This window comes from Myxocyprinus asiaticus, chromosome 48, assembly GCF_019703515.2.
Source record: "Myxocyprinus asiaticus isolate MX2 ecotype Aquarium Trade chromosome 48, UBuf_Myxa_2, whole genome shotgun sequence".
NCBI lineage: Eukaryota > Metazoa > Chordata > Actinopteri > Cypriniformes > Catostomidae > Myxocyprinus > Myxocyprinus asiaticus.
The window spans coordinates 14,724,685-14,743,303 of record NC_059391.1 but is presented as its reverse complement, the minus strand read 5'-3'; the positions used below and the strand labels follow the sequence as shown (position 1 = coordinate 14,743,303).

Sequence of the window (18,619 nt, the reverse complement as noted above, 5' to 3'; positions counted from 1 at the left end):
AGAAGGTTTGTGCCTAATTATCCAGATCCGGTCCAGTGGACGGAGCAGTGTCAACGGGCATTCACGCAAGTTAAAGCCGCACTCTGCGGGGGGCCGCTGTTACATTCACCTGACTTCTCTCTCCCTTTTGTTTTACAGACAGATGCTTCAGACAGGGGGCTGGGGGCCGTACTCTCGCAGGTGGTGGAGGGGGAGGAGCGCCTGGTGCTGTACATTAGCCGTAAGCTCTCGTTAAGGGAAACTAAGTACAGCACCGTGGAAAAGAAGTGTCTCGCCATCAAGTGGGCGGTCCTCACTCTCCAATACTACCTGCTGGGGCGGGCCTTCACCCTCAGCTCGGAAAATGCCCCACTCCAGTGGCTCCACCGCATGAAAGATACTAACGCCTGGATCACCCGTTGGTATCTGGCTCTTCAGCCGTTTAAGTTCAAGGTGGTCCACAGACCGGGGTCGCAGATGGCTGTCGCAGACTTCCTTTCCAGGAATGGGGGGGAGTGGTAGGCAGGCCGGATGTCGCCCCAGCCTGAGTCGGGCGGTGGGGATATGTGGCAGCGGGGGCGTGGTCAAGCATCTCTCCGGAGAGAGAAAGCGGTAAGGGCGCTTACACCTGAGCTAAATTATGTCTAACACCTGTCTCTAATTTCAGTGAGCACGGGGAGAGCGGCATAAACAGAGCGACACAACACTCAGTCGAGAGAGAGGCTGGATATGACAGAGCCGAGCCAGAGCAAGGACTTCCTAATAGTGAGAGTGTATTTGCGGAAACAGTGTGTGTTAGTATTTAGACAGTGTATAAAGGTAAACTGTAAAGTGGTGTCGAGGAAGAGGGGAAATAAAGCCTCACCTGAAGAAGGAAAACTGCTTCTCGTGTCATCTTTTACAGTTAAAGACCGAAATCAATGTTTATATGGAGACCAACTGGTCCTCAGTATCCTCTGTGGGCGTGGCTTGAGAGGCACTTAAGGCAGTTCTTAGGGGTCAGATCATACAGTATGCCTCATTCACCAAAAAATCCAAAGCACGAGAACTTGTGGAGTTGGAAGAGAATATTAAAAGTGCAGAGGCAGAGCTGATGCGCAGAATGTCGTCTGATGGCCTCAGAGAATTGACCCGATTGAAATATAGATATAATGCTATTTTATCACGGAAGGTGGAGTTTTGGTTATTCAGGGCAAGACAGTCATATTTTGAGTCAGGGGACAAAGCAGGGAAGCTTTTGTCTAGATATATAAAGCAGGGAGAGTCTTTTTCTACTATTCCATCAGTGAAATCTGCTGGTGGTGAAATATTTACCTCGGTCACTGATATTAATAATGCTTTTAAAGAATTCTATATTGATCTTTATAGTTCTATGTCTTCGTCTACTGATGAAGATATTAGAAACTTTGTGGAACCATTAAAACTTCCTAAACTGACAACTGAGCAAAGAAATTGACTTGATTCTGAAATAACCTTGGAGGAACTTGACGAGGTAATTAAGGCCTTACCTATAGGCAAAGCTCTGGGGCCAGATGGTTTTGCTGCTGAATTTTTTAGATCTTATGCTACAGAACTGGCTCCACTTTTGTTAGAAGTTTATACAGAATCATTAAAGAACGGAAAGCTTCCTCCAACCATGACACAAGCCCGGATCAGTCTGATTCTTAAAAAGGACAAAGATCCAAGCGAGTGTAAAAGTTACCGTCCAATTTCCCTGATCCAGTTAGATGTAAAAATGTAGTCAAAAATTTTGAATCAGGTGGGGTTTATTCGGGGCCGTAGCTCTTCTGATAACATTAGGCGTCTCATCAATATCATGTGGTCAGTAGCGAATGAACAATCTCCGGTCGCTGCCATCTCACTTGACGCCGAAAAGGCATTTGATTGGTAGAGTGGGATTATCTTTTTAAACTTTTGGAAATATACGGGTTTCGGAGTACGTTTATTGGATGGATTAAGTTACTTTATAGACACCCAGTAGCAGCGGTACAAACAAATGGACTAATTTCAGATTATTTTACTTTGGATAGGGGCACCCGGCAGGGTTGCCCTCTTTCCCCATTATTGTTCTGTCTTGCCCTGGAACCATTAGCAACCGCGATAAGGAAGGAGGATGATTTTCCAGGGGTGGTGGCGGGAGGTTTGGCGCATAAACTCTTGCTTTACGCAGATGATATTCTATTATTTGTCTCTGACCCCAGTAGATCTATGCCTTGCCTCCACAGAATTATTAATTCCTTTTTTAAGTTTTCAGGATATAGAGTCAATTGGTCTAAATCCAAAGCTTTGGCTCTGACAGTGTACTGCCCAGAAACGGCTTTCCAGCCGGGTGCTTTCCAGTGGCCCACACAGGGCATTAAGTATTTGGGTATTTTATTCCCAGCAAATTTGTGTGATTTAGATAGAGTTAATTTTGACCCCTTAATAAAACGGTTTTCGAGTGATGTGGGCAGGTGGGTTTCATTACATTTATCTATGATTGGGAGGTTAATGTTATTAAAATTAATTGTATTCCAAAATTCAATTACTTACTGCAGTCTCTCCCTGTAGATGTCCCCCTCTCTTATTTCAAGCAATTTGATAGCATAGCAAAGTCTTTCATTTGGAATGGTAAGCGTCCCAAATTACATTTCAATAAGTTACATAGGCCGATTGACAAAGGTGGGCTAGGTCTACCCAAGATTTTATTTTATTATTATGCATTCGGTCTCAGACATTTGGCTCATTGGTCGCTTCCACCTGAGAGAGCCCCTCCCTGGTTCTGTATAGAACAGGAAGTTCTTGCCCCTATTTTTGCCACTGCAGAGCTTTTCTATCAAATTAATCGGAGAAGCTAAAGTGCATCCCGTTATCTCGCATCTGAACTCGGTATGGACTAAAGTGTCCAGACTGTTTAATTCTGACATTTTTTTAAATGTTGCTCGAGCATATGGCTGAACCCCAAACTATGCATCAACAAGTCCCCTTTTTGCTGGTCAGAGTGGATTGGGAGGGGGGTTACTACACTCGGTGACCTGTATAAGAAAGGATCTCATCACTCCATTCAAAATTTGGTTAAACTTTTTGGGATTCCTAGATCTCAGTTCTTTAAGTATTTACAGCTGCGCCACCTGCTCTGTACTGTTTTTAGGAGTGGTTTACACCCTCCTAAAGTGGCAGACACTCTGGGAGAGGTGATTACTGCTTTTGGAAAAGGTCATGAGGCATCGGTGTATTACTCCCTACTAATTCAGAGTCTGGGAGACGGAACTTCAACTCTTAAGAGATTATGGGAGAAAGATCTAAATTTGGTATTGGAGGAGGGACAGTGGGCTGGGATTCTAAAAAATGTCAAATCTGCATCTAGAGACGCAAGGGTTCGCCTCATGCAATTGGACCCCCTTTAGATTGCATAGGCTTGGTCTTAAAGACACACCCACCTGCTGGCAATGTCAATTAGAAGATGGAGACACAACCCATGTCTTTTGGGGATGTGTTAAGATGCAGGAATTTTGGATGAGGATTCAGAGTTTTATGTGCGAGGTTTTGGGCTCTCAAATTTGATTTTGCCCCGGACTCTGTATCTTGGGAGATGGGGCAGTCATTAATTTGGAGAATAAGCACATGAAAAACTGGGTCCTATCTAGTGTTATGATCGCCAGACAGATTACTTTGAGGACTTGGAAGTCGGCTGGAGCGCTCCCTTTTCAGGAGTGGTGTTCAGAGATGGCCAGATTGGCAGCTCTTGAGGAGGGGGTATCCAGAAGACTGGGGAGTCTGGACATGTTTGTGAAGAAGTGGGGCAGATGTCTGTCTTTTTTGGAGGGCTCTCGAGGAGGGACAGTGGAGAGGTGTAGGGGTTTTATGTGTGTGATTGTTTTATTTATTTTAATTTTTTTATTAATTAATTTATTTTTGTTGTGTGTCTATGGTTGTGTGACCACTGGGGTGTTGTTGGGGGTCAGGTGGGGGATTGGGGGGTGGAAGTGGGGGTTGTATATTGATTCTGTATATGTGTGTTCTGCTATGTATATATTTAATGGTTGAATTAATAAAAAAAAAATGTTAATCGGAAAAATGACTTTTTCTCTCTGGACGTGTCACTGTGTCACAACTCTACTCTTATTAATGTGGGGGAGAGACGCTGCTGTGATAGTAAGAGAGAAGAAAGCAAAAAGGAATCAGCTTCAGAGGTAGAGAATATTCTGAGCTATCTATGCCTGTGATTGTTTCCCTAAGTTATGACAAATAAAAATCATAGCAATAAATTAATGCATGATAGCCTATTTAGAAATAACATGGGGCCTATGGGAAAAAGAGTCTGGAGTTTAAAAGTCTAGGAGTTTTGAGAGCATATTTTATCATCCAAAATATTTTATTTCAGAGTAGATTATTTATGCCATCATTAGCTGCTTTTGATGGAATGAATGGAAGAATAATTAATAAAATTCATAATCAAGTAATACATAGCCTATTATGTTTGTAATTAACGTTATTTTATCTAATAAAAAAAGATAAAGTGGATGGAGTTTTAGGAATTTTGGAAGAATTTTAACACTCAAAGTTATTTAATTCAGCATTTTATGTCAGCTCGATCTGGTTTTGATGAAAAGGTAAGAAATTATTTAAATATATGGCCTAATTAATACAATTCATAGCAATAAATTCACATAGATAACTTTTGTTTCAAATATGTTATTAGACGGGAAAATAAAGTTGATGGAGCCGCTGAACGATACAGGATGCATCTGAACGCAGCCACTCGAGCGAAGAATTCGAACGTAGTCACTGATCTAGCGTAACTTGCAGTTTTATGCTTCAACCGCTAAAGGGCCAAAAGTTACATAGTGAAGCTTTAAGGTTTAGACCTGTGGTTGGGAAATGGACCCTAGACCAGCAGTTACAAGCAGCATCATCCCTGAGCGACAATCATAACTCTATTATTGTATTAATATACACATGCCAGTGCCGTGGCCAGGGAGAGGCTAAGCATTCCCCAGCCTTACACAAGCTCTGCCTATGCTTGTGGTACAGAGCAGATGGGAAGGCTCAGCTTTACAACAAAAAACATGTGATTTTCGGTCACAATAGCACCACATGTGGCCATTTCCTGCCACTGCCGCTTCTCAACATTTTAGATCTAGTGGCGTAGATGACGCAGCATCAGGCAAAAAGAGAAATTCTCTTGCCATTGCAAATTGCACAATCAGCCATGATTAATTTATTCTGTGAAAGCATCCAAATTACAGGGTATTATTGAAATAAAGCGAGTATATTCGGCTGGTCATACTGTATGATCTCAACATGGCGGCACTTATTAATGTCCACCCAGCACCATATGAAGAGTAAAGCAGTTTTTTCTCCAAGAGTGATATGACTAGAGCAGGGCTCTACAATGTGACCATTTCAGTCGCATTTGCAAGCAGGTGAGACGTCTACTCGCATAGCAAACAGATGGAACAGCACCCAAATGCACCTACACAACTGGACTACAACTGTGCTCCTAAATGTTTGACTCTGTTCCTAAATCTTTTAATTAGGAGCACAAGTTCTCCTAAAAAAATGTAAGCGTAGAGCCTTAGACTACAGTCTTCATCTCATGTGAATGTACATCATTTTAAATATATTTGAAAATAAATATTATTATACTATTACTATTTACACTGTTAAAAAGTTTAGCAATTAGCATAAAAATGCAACCTGGTGTCATAGAATAACATTACAATACCTACATATAAATTATAGCAAAATCATTGGGTCGCTGTACGTATCAGTGCAGTTTTCTGGTAAAATGAACACTAGAGGTGCTACAACAACAATGACGTTTATTCACTTTTACAGAAATCACAAGAATAACAACATTAAAACACTTGTACTATAGTGCATGACTTGCAAGGCCATACATTTTAATGTTTGCAGAACATAACCAACTACATTTAGAAGCTTGTTCAAGCACAATAAAATTGCTTAACTGATAGAGCGTTGCACTTGCGATGCAAAGGACTGGGGTACGAGTCCCATAGAGCACGTAAGTTGACATGTGAGCTGTGTCATTGAAGCACCACAAAATGACATGGTTGCTTCATCGATTTCATTTTTCATGTCACATGTGCATTTTCATGACACTATCGGTTAGGTTTAGGTTTAAGGTGTAGGGTAGGTTGGTTGTTTTTGTTGATTTGAAACTCAATAGAGAATTAATCTTAAAAACCTAATCATAAAAATTATATTTGGGAGAAATTTTTACTCACTTTTAAAGGTGCTATATGTAAGATTGACAACAAGAATTTGAAATGGGTACTGCAGTCCAAATTCAAAATACTGGTGAGTTGTCTGCCCCGCCCCAGACTCTAAGCTCATGCGGGTTGCCAGAATGAGGACATGTAAATTAAACAACTCAGCATCCGTTTTAAAGGATTTCTGGGCTTTAAGCTGTCTCCATCTTCCAAAGGCATCTCCAATATTTATCCTTTTTTTACTACACCTCTGGTCATGGTGGTTTTTAGACGGATGACGAGGCTTTTTAGGTTGGGTGGAATCTATTTTTTCTGATCCAGTTCGTTTGCTGGCTTCCATGGCTGCAGCACGCAGTGTTGTTTGCCTGCAAACTTGTTCAAATCTGGCAACCCGGCGGTGTCAAAATACTACTGGTGAGTGGGCAGTGGGCGGGATCACACAGGCCAAAACATAAACAGAAATTCCGGCCCGGAATGGAAACTTCAAAGTAGAATATACTGGCTGTAGCACTGTTATCGGAGAAGCCAGTATTTCAACTTAGCATGTTTCCTAATTCTCTAATGACATATTATGGTCATTTTATGATTTAGTACAGTAAAAATATTACATATAGCACTTTTAAAGCTGCTCAGTGGACATTTAACCTCAGAACTACCACTATACATGTAAAGGGGAGGTCACACTAGACTTTGAGCAAATACATTTTTTTTTTTGGACGCCCCAATGGACCAGGATATGATGTCACATGTGAGGGCTTCTGCTTTCAATAAATAAAAACAAAAAACTGATGTTAATTCAGATAGCAAATATTCAAAATGTTAAAATAAACCATCTACTTACTTTCCTGCAACAATAAAAACACACACACCTTTGAAATATGCATTTTGTATTGAGCCAAGAGTTCAATTGGTCACACATCATCTTGTTTAAATTCGCAGGTCAGAGTTCACTAAACTTGAACTTTCATCCGCAGCTGAATGCAAAATTTCTGCCCATGAGAATGAACTTGTGCTTCCGGTCTCCCATGTTCGGAAGTGTTAAAATGGAGCCCAAAGTGTAGTGTGACCGCTCCTTTAGGAAGCATGTAACATAATTTTGAAAAATGTCACCACAGCCATTTCATTTTTTATGAGATCAGTGTGTACCTTTAAGAGTCGCCAAGCAAACTTCATTTTTGGGCAACTCATTAGGATTTTACTAGCATAGCTTTTCTAGCTATTTTTTAACAAAAGAAAAAAAAAGAATACATGACAAAGTCATGGCAAAACACAATCAAATACAGCACTACAAAGAAAATTCCCTGTTTTCACTGTGAAAATTCTCAGCATTCAGTGACCCACTTGCGATCAAAAGAAAGTCACACAACAGACTGGAAGTGCACAATGATTTTTGGGTTGCAATCACTAAAATCACTTATTAACACTCCTTGCTGAAGAAATTTTATGCTTTAAAAATACACTCACTAAGTACTTTATTAGGAAGACCTGTACACCTACTTATTCATGCGATTATGTAATCAGCCAATCGTGTGGTAGCAATGCAATGCATAAAATCATGCAGATACAGGTCAGGAGCTTCAGTTAATGTTCACATAAACCATCAGAATGGGGACAAATATGATCTCAGTGATTTTCGACCGTGGCATGATTGTTGGTGCCAGATGGGCTGGTTTGAGTATTTCTGTAACTGCTGATCTCCTGGGATTTTCATGCACAACAGTCTCTAGAATTTACTCAGAATGGTGCCAAAAACAAAAAAACATCCAGTGAGTGGCAGTTCTGTGGATGGAAAAACCTTGTTGATGAGAGAGGTCAGCAGAGAATGTCCAGACTGGTTCGAGTTGACAGAAAGGCTATGGTCACTCAGATAACCCCTCTGAGTGACCAGAATAGTATCTCAGAATGCACAACACATCAAACCTTGAGGTGGATGGACTACAACAGTAAAAGACCACATCAGGCACTTTATTAGGACCATCCTGTTCATAATAAAGTGCTTAGTGAGTGTATTTGTATGTTGTGATCAGAAAGAAAAATGTTCACAAATTGCAAGTTCCCACCTGTTCTAAATAAGTTGTGACTCTGTTACATAAAATACATTCACATGTCTTGGGGGTGTCTTGAAACAAATGACATGTAAAATTTGGGTCCCGTGGGAAAAAGGTTGGAAACATCTGTTGTTGACTGTTTTAAGGAAATTACCACAGTTGAGCATGCAGTTACTCACAGAACTGACACAACATCTCCTCACTGCACCTGGTAGTTCCTCATACTCCAGCGGTTGAGGAGCACAATGTCAGGTGACGACCCTCAATATGGATTTAAAGATGGCTGGAAAAATTCACACCACATAGTATTTAAGAGTCTACATGGTTCTCAAACTCTAGTCTCTAGAAGAGTTTTGGCAGACTAGAAACATTTATGCTTTATTAACTTTTTTCTTTTTCTCATTTTCATGTTTGAATTTCCCTGTGATTTATTGCTTTAATCCTCCATTCAAAACAAGTTCCAAAACTACTAGGCTAACTTTTAGAATAAATGCAAAAACTTTTTTCCTTAAATTGTTTTTTTTTGTTTGTTTGTTTGTTTTTTTTTTTTTTTTTTTGACTTTGCTTTAATTTTGTTCTGGAAAAGAATCACTCAGTTATTCCTTCAGCCTTTCAACTAGCGACATGCCAAGGTTAAAAATGACGTTTACGAGTCTAACTTCAAAACCTGGAAAATGTTTAGACAATTTGTTTTTCTCTTAACAATTTTGTGGCAGTATATCAAACAACTTGCATGTGACGAAGGCTTTTCAAGCATGCAAACCGACTACCGAGTTGATACACGAGCATCCAATGAATCATTACGGGAGATCTCAATGAGCCATTTCACACTTGCTGGGATAATTGACAGAAATATCTCTTATCTGTCCTTCTAAAATAAATATCCTGACGAGTGCTCCCACCTAGAAAATTTATCTGTCACAGCTGTGTGCTCTATCTTTTTTATTCAGACACATTTTCTCATTCTCTATTGGTGTCAGCTTTCAACATTTTCGATGGAGTGAGTTATTCATATTTAAAGGCCGTGAAGGGCCAGGAAAAGCCATTAAAGCAATAGCTCACCGAAAAATGAAAATTCTGTCAATATTTTATCACCCTCATGACATTATGAACCCACATAATTTTCTTTCTTCCGTGGAACACCAAATAATCTGAATGTCTGAGCTGCTCTCTTCCATACAATGAAAGTGGATGGCAACCAGGGCTGTAAAGCTCCAAAAAGGATAAAAAACAAAACAAAAAAAACATAAAAACATCAAATAAGTAGGCCATACAACTATACTCCAAGTCACCTGAAGCCACATGAGTGCTTTATGTCAGGAATAGACTGAAATGTATGTTGTTATTCAGTGAAAATCCTGGCTTGACAATCTTGCTTGAACATTCTGCTATAAACTCCTTTTGTGTTCCACAGAAGGAAAAAAGGAAAAATTGTTTCGAAAGACATGAGGGTGAGTAAATGGTGATTTTTATTTTGGGTTACCTATTCCTTTTACAAATAACACTATAAACGCACTATAAACAGAGATGGAAACACAAATATGAATGGACTCCAAAAGGAAAACAACATTTATGGTTGGTTAGTGTTCACTAACTAAATAATGAACGATTACTTGTGCTGGCCAGGAAAATGAGCACAGTGAATTCAGATGGTTTTCTCTGCCTTTATTCGTGGTAATATGTGGTCTCTTTCATTGTGGTCTCAATGCAATTTGTGCATTTGGTTTGATTAAGCAATAATATAATAATAATGTAAGTCCTACAAGTTACTGTATATCATTCATCTTGTGTAATAGAACTGTTCATATGTACTTACTAAATAGACATGTTAAAAAAATGCACCTTATATTAATTTCTGTATTCTCCTTCCTTTTTATTTATTTTAATAAATTTTTTATCAAATATTTATTTACTTTTTATTCTTATTTTTTATTTCTTGTTCTTAATTGATTTTAAAATAAATTTATGTATTTTCTTTATCATCTCTATGAAAGCACTTTGAATTACCATTGTGAATAAAAATGTGCTGCATACAGTAAATAAACTTGTCTTACCATGCCAAATAAACCACAACTTCATAGCCTATCATAAGTAGTTATGTGGTTGCTATGGCGTTGCTAAGGATCTTCTGAGTGGTTGATGGGTGGTTGTTTACTTGTCGAAGTCCAAATCTCTATGATATTCTGGTTCCTAGAAATGGCCCAGGTGCCTCATTGAATGTCTATGGGAATTTTGGCCCTAAAGTCACAAGTTTGATCACTTAGAATATTAATATCACACCTTTATTCAAGAGGCCATATGATTTGGGTTATCATTCGTGTCTGTAGCGCAAACGGTTTGGTAAAAGTTACGCGCCAAAGTATATATTTAGGGTTAGGGGTTTGTTCAAAATTCAAACCAGTGTCACCTCATCTGAACACCTCAGCTCATGTTTAGGCAGTAAACCTAGATGTCATGTCAAACCACTGCACCACAGCTCAAACCGCAATCAACTTTCAAGTTGCGTCATAAGTGTGCATCTTTGCAAACTTCCAGCTAAACTAGATCAAACCGGATTTAGCCCAGCTCTAGAGAATGTTAGGAGGAGTTTGATAAGGCAGATACCATCCACGTGCGCTGCATAGGCGAGACGATCTAAAACAGTCACTGTGATGGGGACGGCTACAAATAAACCGCTAACAAACGCTTTGAAGTATCTTTGCCCAAAGCCTGTCTGCGCCATTGCCTGCAAGAGAGAAAAGAATAAAATGAATGTTTTTGAAAATGACCTTGTCTTCTTCAAGGAGTTTACCTAGGCAATTTAATGATTTGACAGAGAGTCTAGTAATACCTTCTCAAGTAAAAAACATAAAATGTAGACTAAACAAAAACAGACTTTTTTTTTTTTTTGAGTAAATCTCATGAAATCAGTTAGGATCACTAGTTTATTTTAAGAATGTGAAATGTCAGAATAATAGTAGAGAGAATTATTTATTTCAGCTTTTCTTTCTTTCATCACATTCCCAGTGAGTCAGAAGTTTACATTCACTTTGTTAGTATTTGGTAGCATTGCCTTTAAATTATTTTAACTTGGATCAAACATATTGGGTAGCCTTCCACAAGCTTCTCACAATAAGTTGCTGTAATTTTGGCCCATTCCTCCAGACAGAACTGGTGTAACTGATTCAAGTTTGTAGGCCTCCTTGCTCGAACACACTTTTTCAGTTCTGCCCACAAATTTTCTATCAGATTGAGGTCAGGGCTTTGTGATGGCCACTGCAATACCTTGACTTTGTTGTCCTTAAGCCATTTTGCCTCAACTTTGGAGGTATGCTTGGGGTTATTGTCCATTTTGAAGACCCATTTGCTATCGAGTTCCAACTTCCTGGCTGATGTCTTGAGCTGCTGCTTCAATATATCCACATAATTTTCCTTCCTCGTGATGCCATCTGCACCAGTCCCTCCTGCAGCAATGCACCCCACAACATGATGCTGCTACCCCCATACTTCACGGTTGGGATGGTGTTCTTCGGCTTGCAAGTCTCACTCCTTTTCCTTCAAACATAACGATGGTCATTATGGCCAAACAGTAAATTTTTTGTTTCATCAGACCAGAGGACATTTCTCCAAAAAGTAAGATCTTTATCCCTATGTGCACTTGCAAACTGTAGTCTGACTTTTTTATGGTGGTTTTGGAGCAGTGGCTTCTTCCTTGCTGAGCAGCCTTTCAGGTTATGTCGATATAGGACTCGTTTTACTGTGGATATAGATACTTGTCTACCTGTTTCCTCCAGCATCTTCATAAGGTCCTTTGCTGTTGTTCTGGGATTGATTTTCACACTAAAATACGTTCATCTCTAGGAGACAGAATGCATCTCCTTCCTGAGCGGTATGATGGCTGCGTGGTCCCATGGTGTTTATACTTGCATACTATTGTTTATACAGATGAAAGTGATACCTTCAGGCATTTGGAAATTGCTCCCAAGGATGATCCAGACTTGTGGAGGTCAACAATTTTTTTTTTCTGAGGTCTTGGCTGATTTCTTTTGATTTTTCCATGATGTCAAGCAAAGAGGCACTGAGTTTGACAGTAAGCCTTAAAATACATCCACAGGTACACCTCCAATTAGCCAATTAGCCTATCAGAAGCTAATTGGCTAATTGCCTAAAGACTTGACATCATTTTCTGGAATTTTACAAGCTGCTTAAAGGCACAGTTAACTTAGTGTATGTAAACTTCTGACCCACTGGAATTGTGATATAGTCAATTAAAAGTAAAACAATCTGTCTGTAAACAACTGTTGGAAAAATTACTCGTGTCATGTACAGAGTAGATGTCCTAAACGACTTGCCAAAACTATAGTTTGCTAATATGAAATCTGTGAAGTGGTTAAAAAAATGAGTTTTAATGACTTCAACCTAAGTGTATGTAAACTTATGACTTCAATTGTATATATATATATATATATATATATATATATATATATATATATATATATATATATATAATTATGCTTAATTGTGAATGCAAAATATTGGTCATTAATGTACCGGTAAGCTTCATTTTTGAAGCTTCATTCATTTTGGCAAACTAGATTTTTGGGGTGAAATATGACCAGAAAGGGTCTCTCCACAGCAAAAACAAGGATGTTTCAATAATGTTCAAGGACAAAATGATAAATTAAGCTAAAAAACTAGAATGAAAGTACCAAAAACAGATCATAACAAAGACAGATGTGGAAAAGAAGAGCATCACAGATTAAAACTACACTTGCAGTAACCTAACTATGAGGCCCTTAAGCAAGAGCCATCTTGTTTGAAACAAATTGCGAAGTTAAGTGAGGGCCAGGTGAGGTCAGAAATAAAAAACAACAACTTAAAAAGCAACCAATTAAACAATGATTTTCTCACCACTGCTGTAATTGCACCTTGCTAAGGCCTTCTGTGGGACCGTTCCCAAAGTCTAAATGCAAAACAGCCCAAAGCATTAGGGCAGAAAACCCATCCAGGCATAGACACTGGATCTGACAAGAGCATGCTGGCTGTAATACCATTAATTGGCAGTGTAATACTTGATTTTGAGTTACATGGTGTGCAATTATGCTTCTCATTAATTTTACAGAGTTCATTGGAGTAAAAAAAAAAAATACGGCGAATAACAGCGTGTACCACTTTCCCCCAAAAGCCCTCAAGGTCTCCTCCAGCAACTTTACAGACTTACTGGTAAGCATTTGAAAAAAAGTCTTGAAGTTATTAGCCCAAAGGAAGGCTTTAGTACTTACTAAATAGACGTAAAAAAAAAATAAAAAAAATTTACCTTATATTAATTTCTGTATTTTTTTCCTTCCTATTTATTTATTTTAATACATTTTTAATCAAATATTTATTTTTATTCTTATTTTTTATTTCTTGTTCTAAATGAATTTTTTAAAATGTATTTTTATGTATTTTCTTATCCTGTGCAGGATCTGTCAGGGAGGCACTGCTGCGAGTCAGATCCGGCTCAAGCAAGGAAAATTATAAAAACTCATTGCCAAAACATTTATTTAATTAAAATTAGCAGGCTTTGATAGTTCACCCAAAAATGAAAATTCTCTCATCATTTACTCACCCTCATGTCATCCCAGATGTGTATGACTTTCTTTCTTCTGCTGAACACAAATTAAGATTTTTAGAAGAATATTTCAGCTCTGTAAGTCCATACAATGCAAGTGAACGGTGATCAGACCTTTGTAGCTCCAAAATCACATAAAAGAAACACAGAAGTAATCCATCAACTCCAGTGGTTAAATCCATATCTTCAGTAGCGATATAATAGGTATGGGTGAGAACAGATCAATACTTAAGTCCTTTTTTTACTCTAAATCTCCCTTTTCACTTTCACATTGGAAAGTCACACGTGGTGCCTGTTTAGTTTCACTTTCAAATCTGAAAGTTAAAGTGGATATATAGAGTAAAAAAATACTTAAATATTAATCTATTTCTCACCCACACATAGTATATCGCTTCTGAAGATATGGATTTAACCACTGGAGTCATTTGGATTACTTTTATATTTCCTTTGTTTGTGTTCTGCTGAAGAAAGAAAGTCTTACACATCTGTCATGGCATGAGGGTGAGTAAATTATAAGATAATTTTTCATTTTTAGGTGAACTATCCCTTCAATTTACTGCCACAACTATTGACAAGATTTTAGAAAGGCTGTGTTAACTTCAACAGTAGCCTAATACAATACCTAAATGTAGCTATTTGGTTCTCGATAAACATTAACCAATAGCTTGTGTTGCCTAAGTCAGGGGTTTTAAAACTTTTCGATGTCCAGGACCCCCAAAACACTCCAAAAATATGTACTTCATATTAAGTTCCATCTTACCACCTTACTATCTTATTTTCACTATTAATGTTTGTATAACCTTAAGAGAAACATTTTCAATTAAATTCAAATGTATTTGTATAGCACTTTCACAAAAATGATTCCAAAGCGGCTTTAGAAGAATATGGCCTTACAACTCCCAGTGAGCAAGCTAAAGGTGACAGCTAAAGGTTAAAGGATTTTTATTTTATTTTTTTATCATCAACCTATATAAAATTTGTATTATTATTATTTTTATTTCTTACAGTTAAAACTACAGCTACCAACAGATTTAAAAGATAATGAAGATTATTCTCATGATTTCCAACAAGTCTTTAGAAAGCAGAACAAAACAGTAATAATTTCAAATGTGGTAGTCAATTTATTATGATTTTTATTTATTATTATTTACTTAATTTGTTTTTGTATTTTCATTTTTACACTTTTATTTTTTTACTTTCCGCTGACCCCCTAGTACCCGCTTGCAGCCCCCCTGTTTGAAAACCTCTGGCCTATGTGACATTATTCAAAAAGGAAAGTCCTTTTAGAGTACCGCACACCTTACACTGAAACTTCTTATTGCGTTAAGTATTCATTAGCTTAGTCCATGAAGAGATGCATCTCACACAAGAGTGATACTAATGAACTATTATGACAGCAAGAGACTGAATTATCTATGGTAATCTGGGCAAACCTGTCAAGTGCCAGCTGTCAGGTTCCTATAACTATAATCCCTCACCACAACAGTGAAATATTGCCAATCACCCGGGAGACACACAACACACAACAGCCTTTTTTTAAAGACTTCTATTTTTGTCTGTCTCTCCTCTGAGCTAATATCCTACATTTTCACCTTAGGCTACACATGGAGACAGATGGAATGGAGCGATGCCCGGGCTGCAGTTCTATATATGGTTTGGCACATGCCGAGGGGATCTCGTAGGTGTGTAAAGTGGAGCATCTAATAGCTTATTCTTAAAAACAGGCAGATGAGAGAATCTAGGACTGGTGCAAGGTGATCAAAAGACAGAGTTTAGTTTATTTTTCATCAAAGACATTTTTCATAAAAATCATTTAAGACCTCTCTTTAATTTTACAACAGTTGAGCGCATTTGCCACCACTTTAAATAAAAAATGAAAATTATTTACTCACCCTCATGTTGTTCCAACCACATATTACTTTCTTTCTTTTGTGGAACACAAAAGGAGATGTTAGGACGAATGTTAGTCTCAGTCATCATGCACTTTCATTGTTCCGAACATTCTGCCTAACATCTCCGTTTGTGTTCCAAAAAGACAAAGTCATTTTGGGTTGCAACAACATGAGAACTATTCCTTTAAGGACAACAATAAAACCTTGAGCAAGATTGCCACTGCTGGTGTGCAACATAGATGGATTTCTTTGTGGCTTTAGCCCAATTAAAGATCTGTTTTTTTTTTTTTTTTTTTTTTCACTTGAAAGTAAAATGGCTCTGTAATATTACCTAGGTGACCATTCCACACAGCTGCAAAATGGTGCATGGTGGTCTCGTGCCAGCACAACCGATTTATCATATGCTTACAGTTTATAACTTAAAAACCATTTATCCTGCGAGTAATACTGTCAAATGTGCCACCTGCATAATGCAAAACTGTAGCCTAACACATCTGTTTATGCATACCTGAGCATAACCATTTTAATTGCACCAGTCATCAAATGTGTCCAAAAGTGCTTAGTTAACTTGCTGCTGTAGTGAAATATGAAACGGCAATGACAGGTCTCCTCTCTTGACAAGGCAATTTTAAGTTTTCTTGATGCATGAGCTTAAAGTCTTCTGCATGCGCCTATTTTATTAGTGCATTTCAAAACACTGTGCTGAGAGACCTAATCTGATTACAATGTCTCTTGTCTGCACTTGTGAATTTGGTTTCAGCAGGAATGCTTGATTGTTAAGTCTGCAGCACAGCAGTTGTAAGATTAATGATGTGCTCCATAGACCAGTAGACAAAAGAATGGGACTAATTCACGTTTACAAAATTCTACTAGCTTTCTAACTTTTTTTTTTTCCTATGCAAAGTATTTTACTCTCAATACCCTGCTGAAAAGACCAGCATTGTTGGTCACAGCAATATCTTGTGACTTTCTTGCTTGACCATGTTGGTCAATACCCCATAGGAAAGAAAAATCACTAATTAAATCTATTTAATATCTCCTTTGTTCCTCCTAGATAGCAATGAGATTAAACTGAGATCAATTAGAGACTCTCCAATATGCATCCATGAGGGAAATGGTATTGGTATATTTGAAATCACACATTCTTGCGTTCCATCTGCATTATTTATTTATTTATTTATTTGTTTTATAGGGTTATGTCAAGTCTAGTTTGTTTATTTGTCATTTGCACAACTTACAGTGTTCACCGGGCAAGTCTCAGAATGCAGCATACTACCAGTAGATAACTGTACAAACACACACAAAACAGAGTATATAAACACCAGTAAATAAAAATAAAAACTGAAGTGTGTATACATTATACTGTACACATATAAATAACGGACGTCTTGCTTTTTTTTCGACGAGCGTTGCATTTTTAAAACACGTGTGAACATGTTAGTTTTAAAAACGCGTCTCGCGGGGCGGATATCTGACATTGCTGGATGTGTGATTATTATTATGTGTGAGTGTGTTTGTGTGTGTATAATCATGTACAACCAGGTGGGGTTGATAGTGGGGGTTAATTGCTGATTCTGTGTATATATGTTTTGTTTTTCTGTGTTCAATATGTGAATCAATAAAAAATTGTTAATCAGGAAAAAAAAAAAAACGCGTCTCGAGACGCCTACGTTTTGTTTTAAACGCAAAAACCCTTTATGTATGAATGGTCCGTAGAAGCTCAAAAATGCTGTCTAGGCAGGTCACTCACTGCACTTTAAGACACAGCCTCTAAACTCAGTGTTTATACTGTTTAATCGCAAACTGCACTACAATAGCCACAACATTGGCAAATGCTCCGTCTCGATATCATTTTCTAACAGCACCCTTGCTTCTTTTTATTTAGAACATAGAATATAATTCTGACATTAATTCACAGTTCAAGAGTAAATTCACATGATTTAGCTTGTAGAGCTTCAATGCCGTACTGACAGGTCCATACTACTACTGCAAACAAGGGCAAACAGTGTGATGAACTTCATAATATAGGCCTATGGACAAAATCAACATACATGTACACATTTCACGCATATCTTCTTTAACACTTGAAATATATGAATGAACTGGATCAATGATATTCAGTCTCGTGTGTACACTCACATACTGTCTATATTTGTGCTGTACGTCGCTCCTTTCAGCAAGACACTACGCGCGCTGTTGTCAGGGTCCTAAAGCCCTTCATGTACACAAAGCACATCCACTGGGCACGTGCTTTGAGTTCGAAAAAATATTACATTATCAGAATTAATGGACTATAACATTTGAACAAGTAAGTATTTGATAAAGAGTTTGAATGAGAAAATACTGAAACAGTACTGTCTATTCTAATATGAAGAGGTACTATTTAGGATCTTATTCAAGGCAACACAATATATTTTTTTGACAGGAATGAAAACGAGGCTCAATGGATTGTGCTATTATGTAAATTTGTGTTGATTGTTGATGAAACATTGAAAAAAAAAATCAAAACTTTTCAGTAGAGGAACATTTTCAGAAAATTAGATGTGATCTAGGACCTTTAGGCAATTTTTCATATTAGTGTTATACTGAACATGAATTTGCATACAACTTAACTTACAAACATTTGCAGTCATAGTTTCACCAAAATGCCATAGTTACAACAGTTACTGTTGCTATTGTAAACCAATAATACATTTTTATTATTGGAACACCTTCAAAAAGTGTAAGAGGCCAAGTTAAATTATTATAAGAGTTGCAAAAAAGGGTTCCCTTTCAGGTCGGTCACTTCGACGATGCATCAGTAGCTGAAGCTATGGAAAACTCCCCCCAGAAGTGATGGTCTCGAGAGTCCTTTAAAATCATGACAATTTATTGGCAGATGGCACTTGACGT

At 37.9% G+C, this 18,619-nt stretch overlaps 1 pseudogene; it reads right to left on the bottom strand.

Annotated features, from left to right (window-relative positions):
- Positions 1-10,964, bottom strand: part of LOC127437773 (mitochondrial inner membrane protease subunit 2-like) — a 176,700-nt pseudogene extending 165,736 nt beyond the window's left edge.
- Between the last annotated feature and the right edge of the window lie 7,655 nt (positions 10,965-18,619).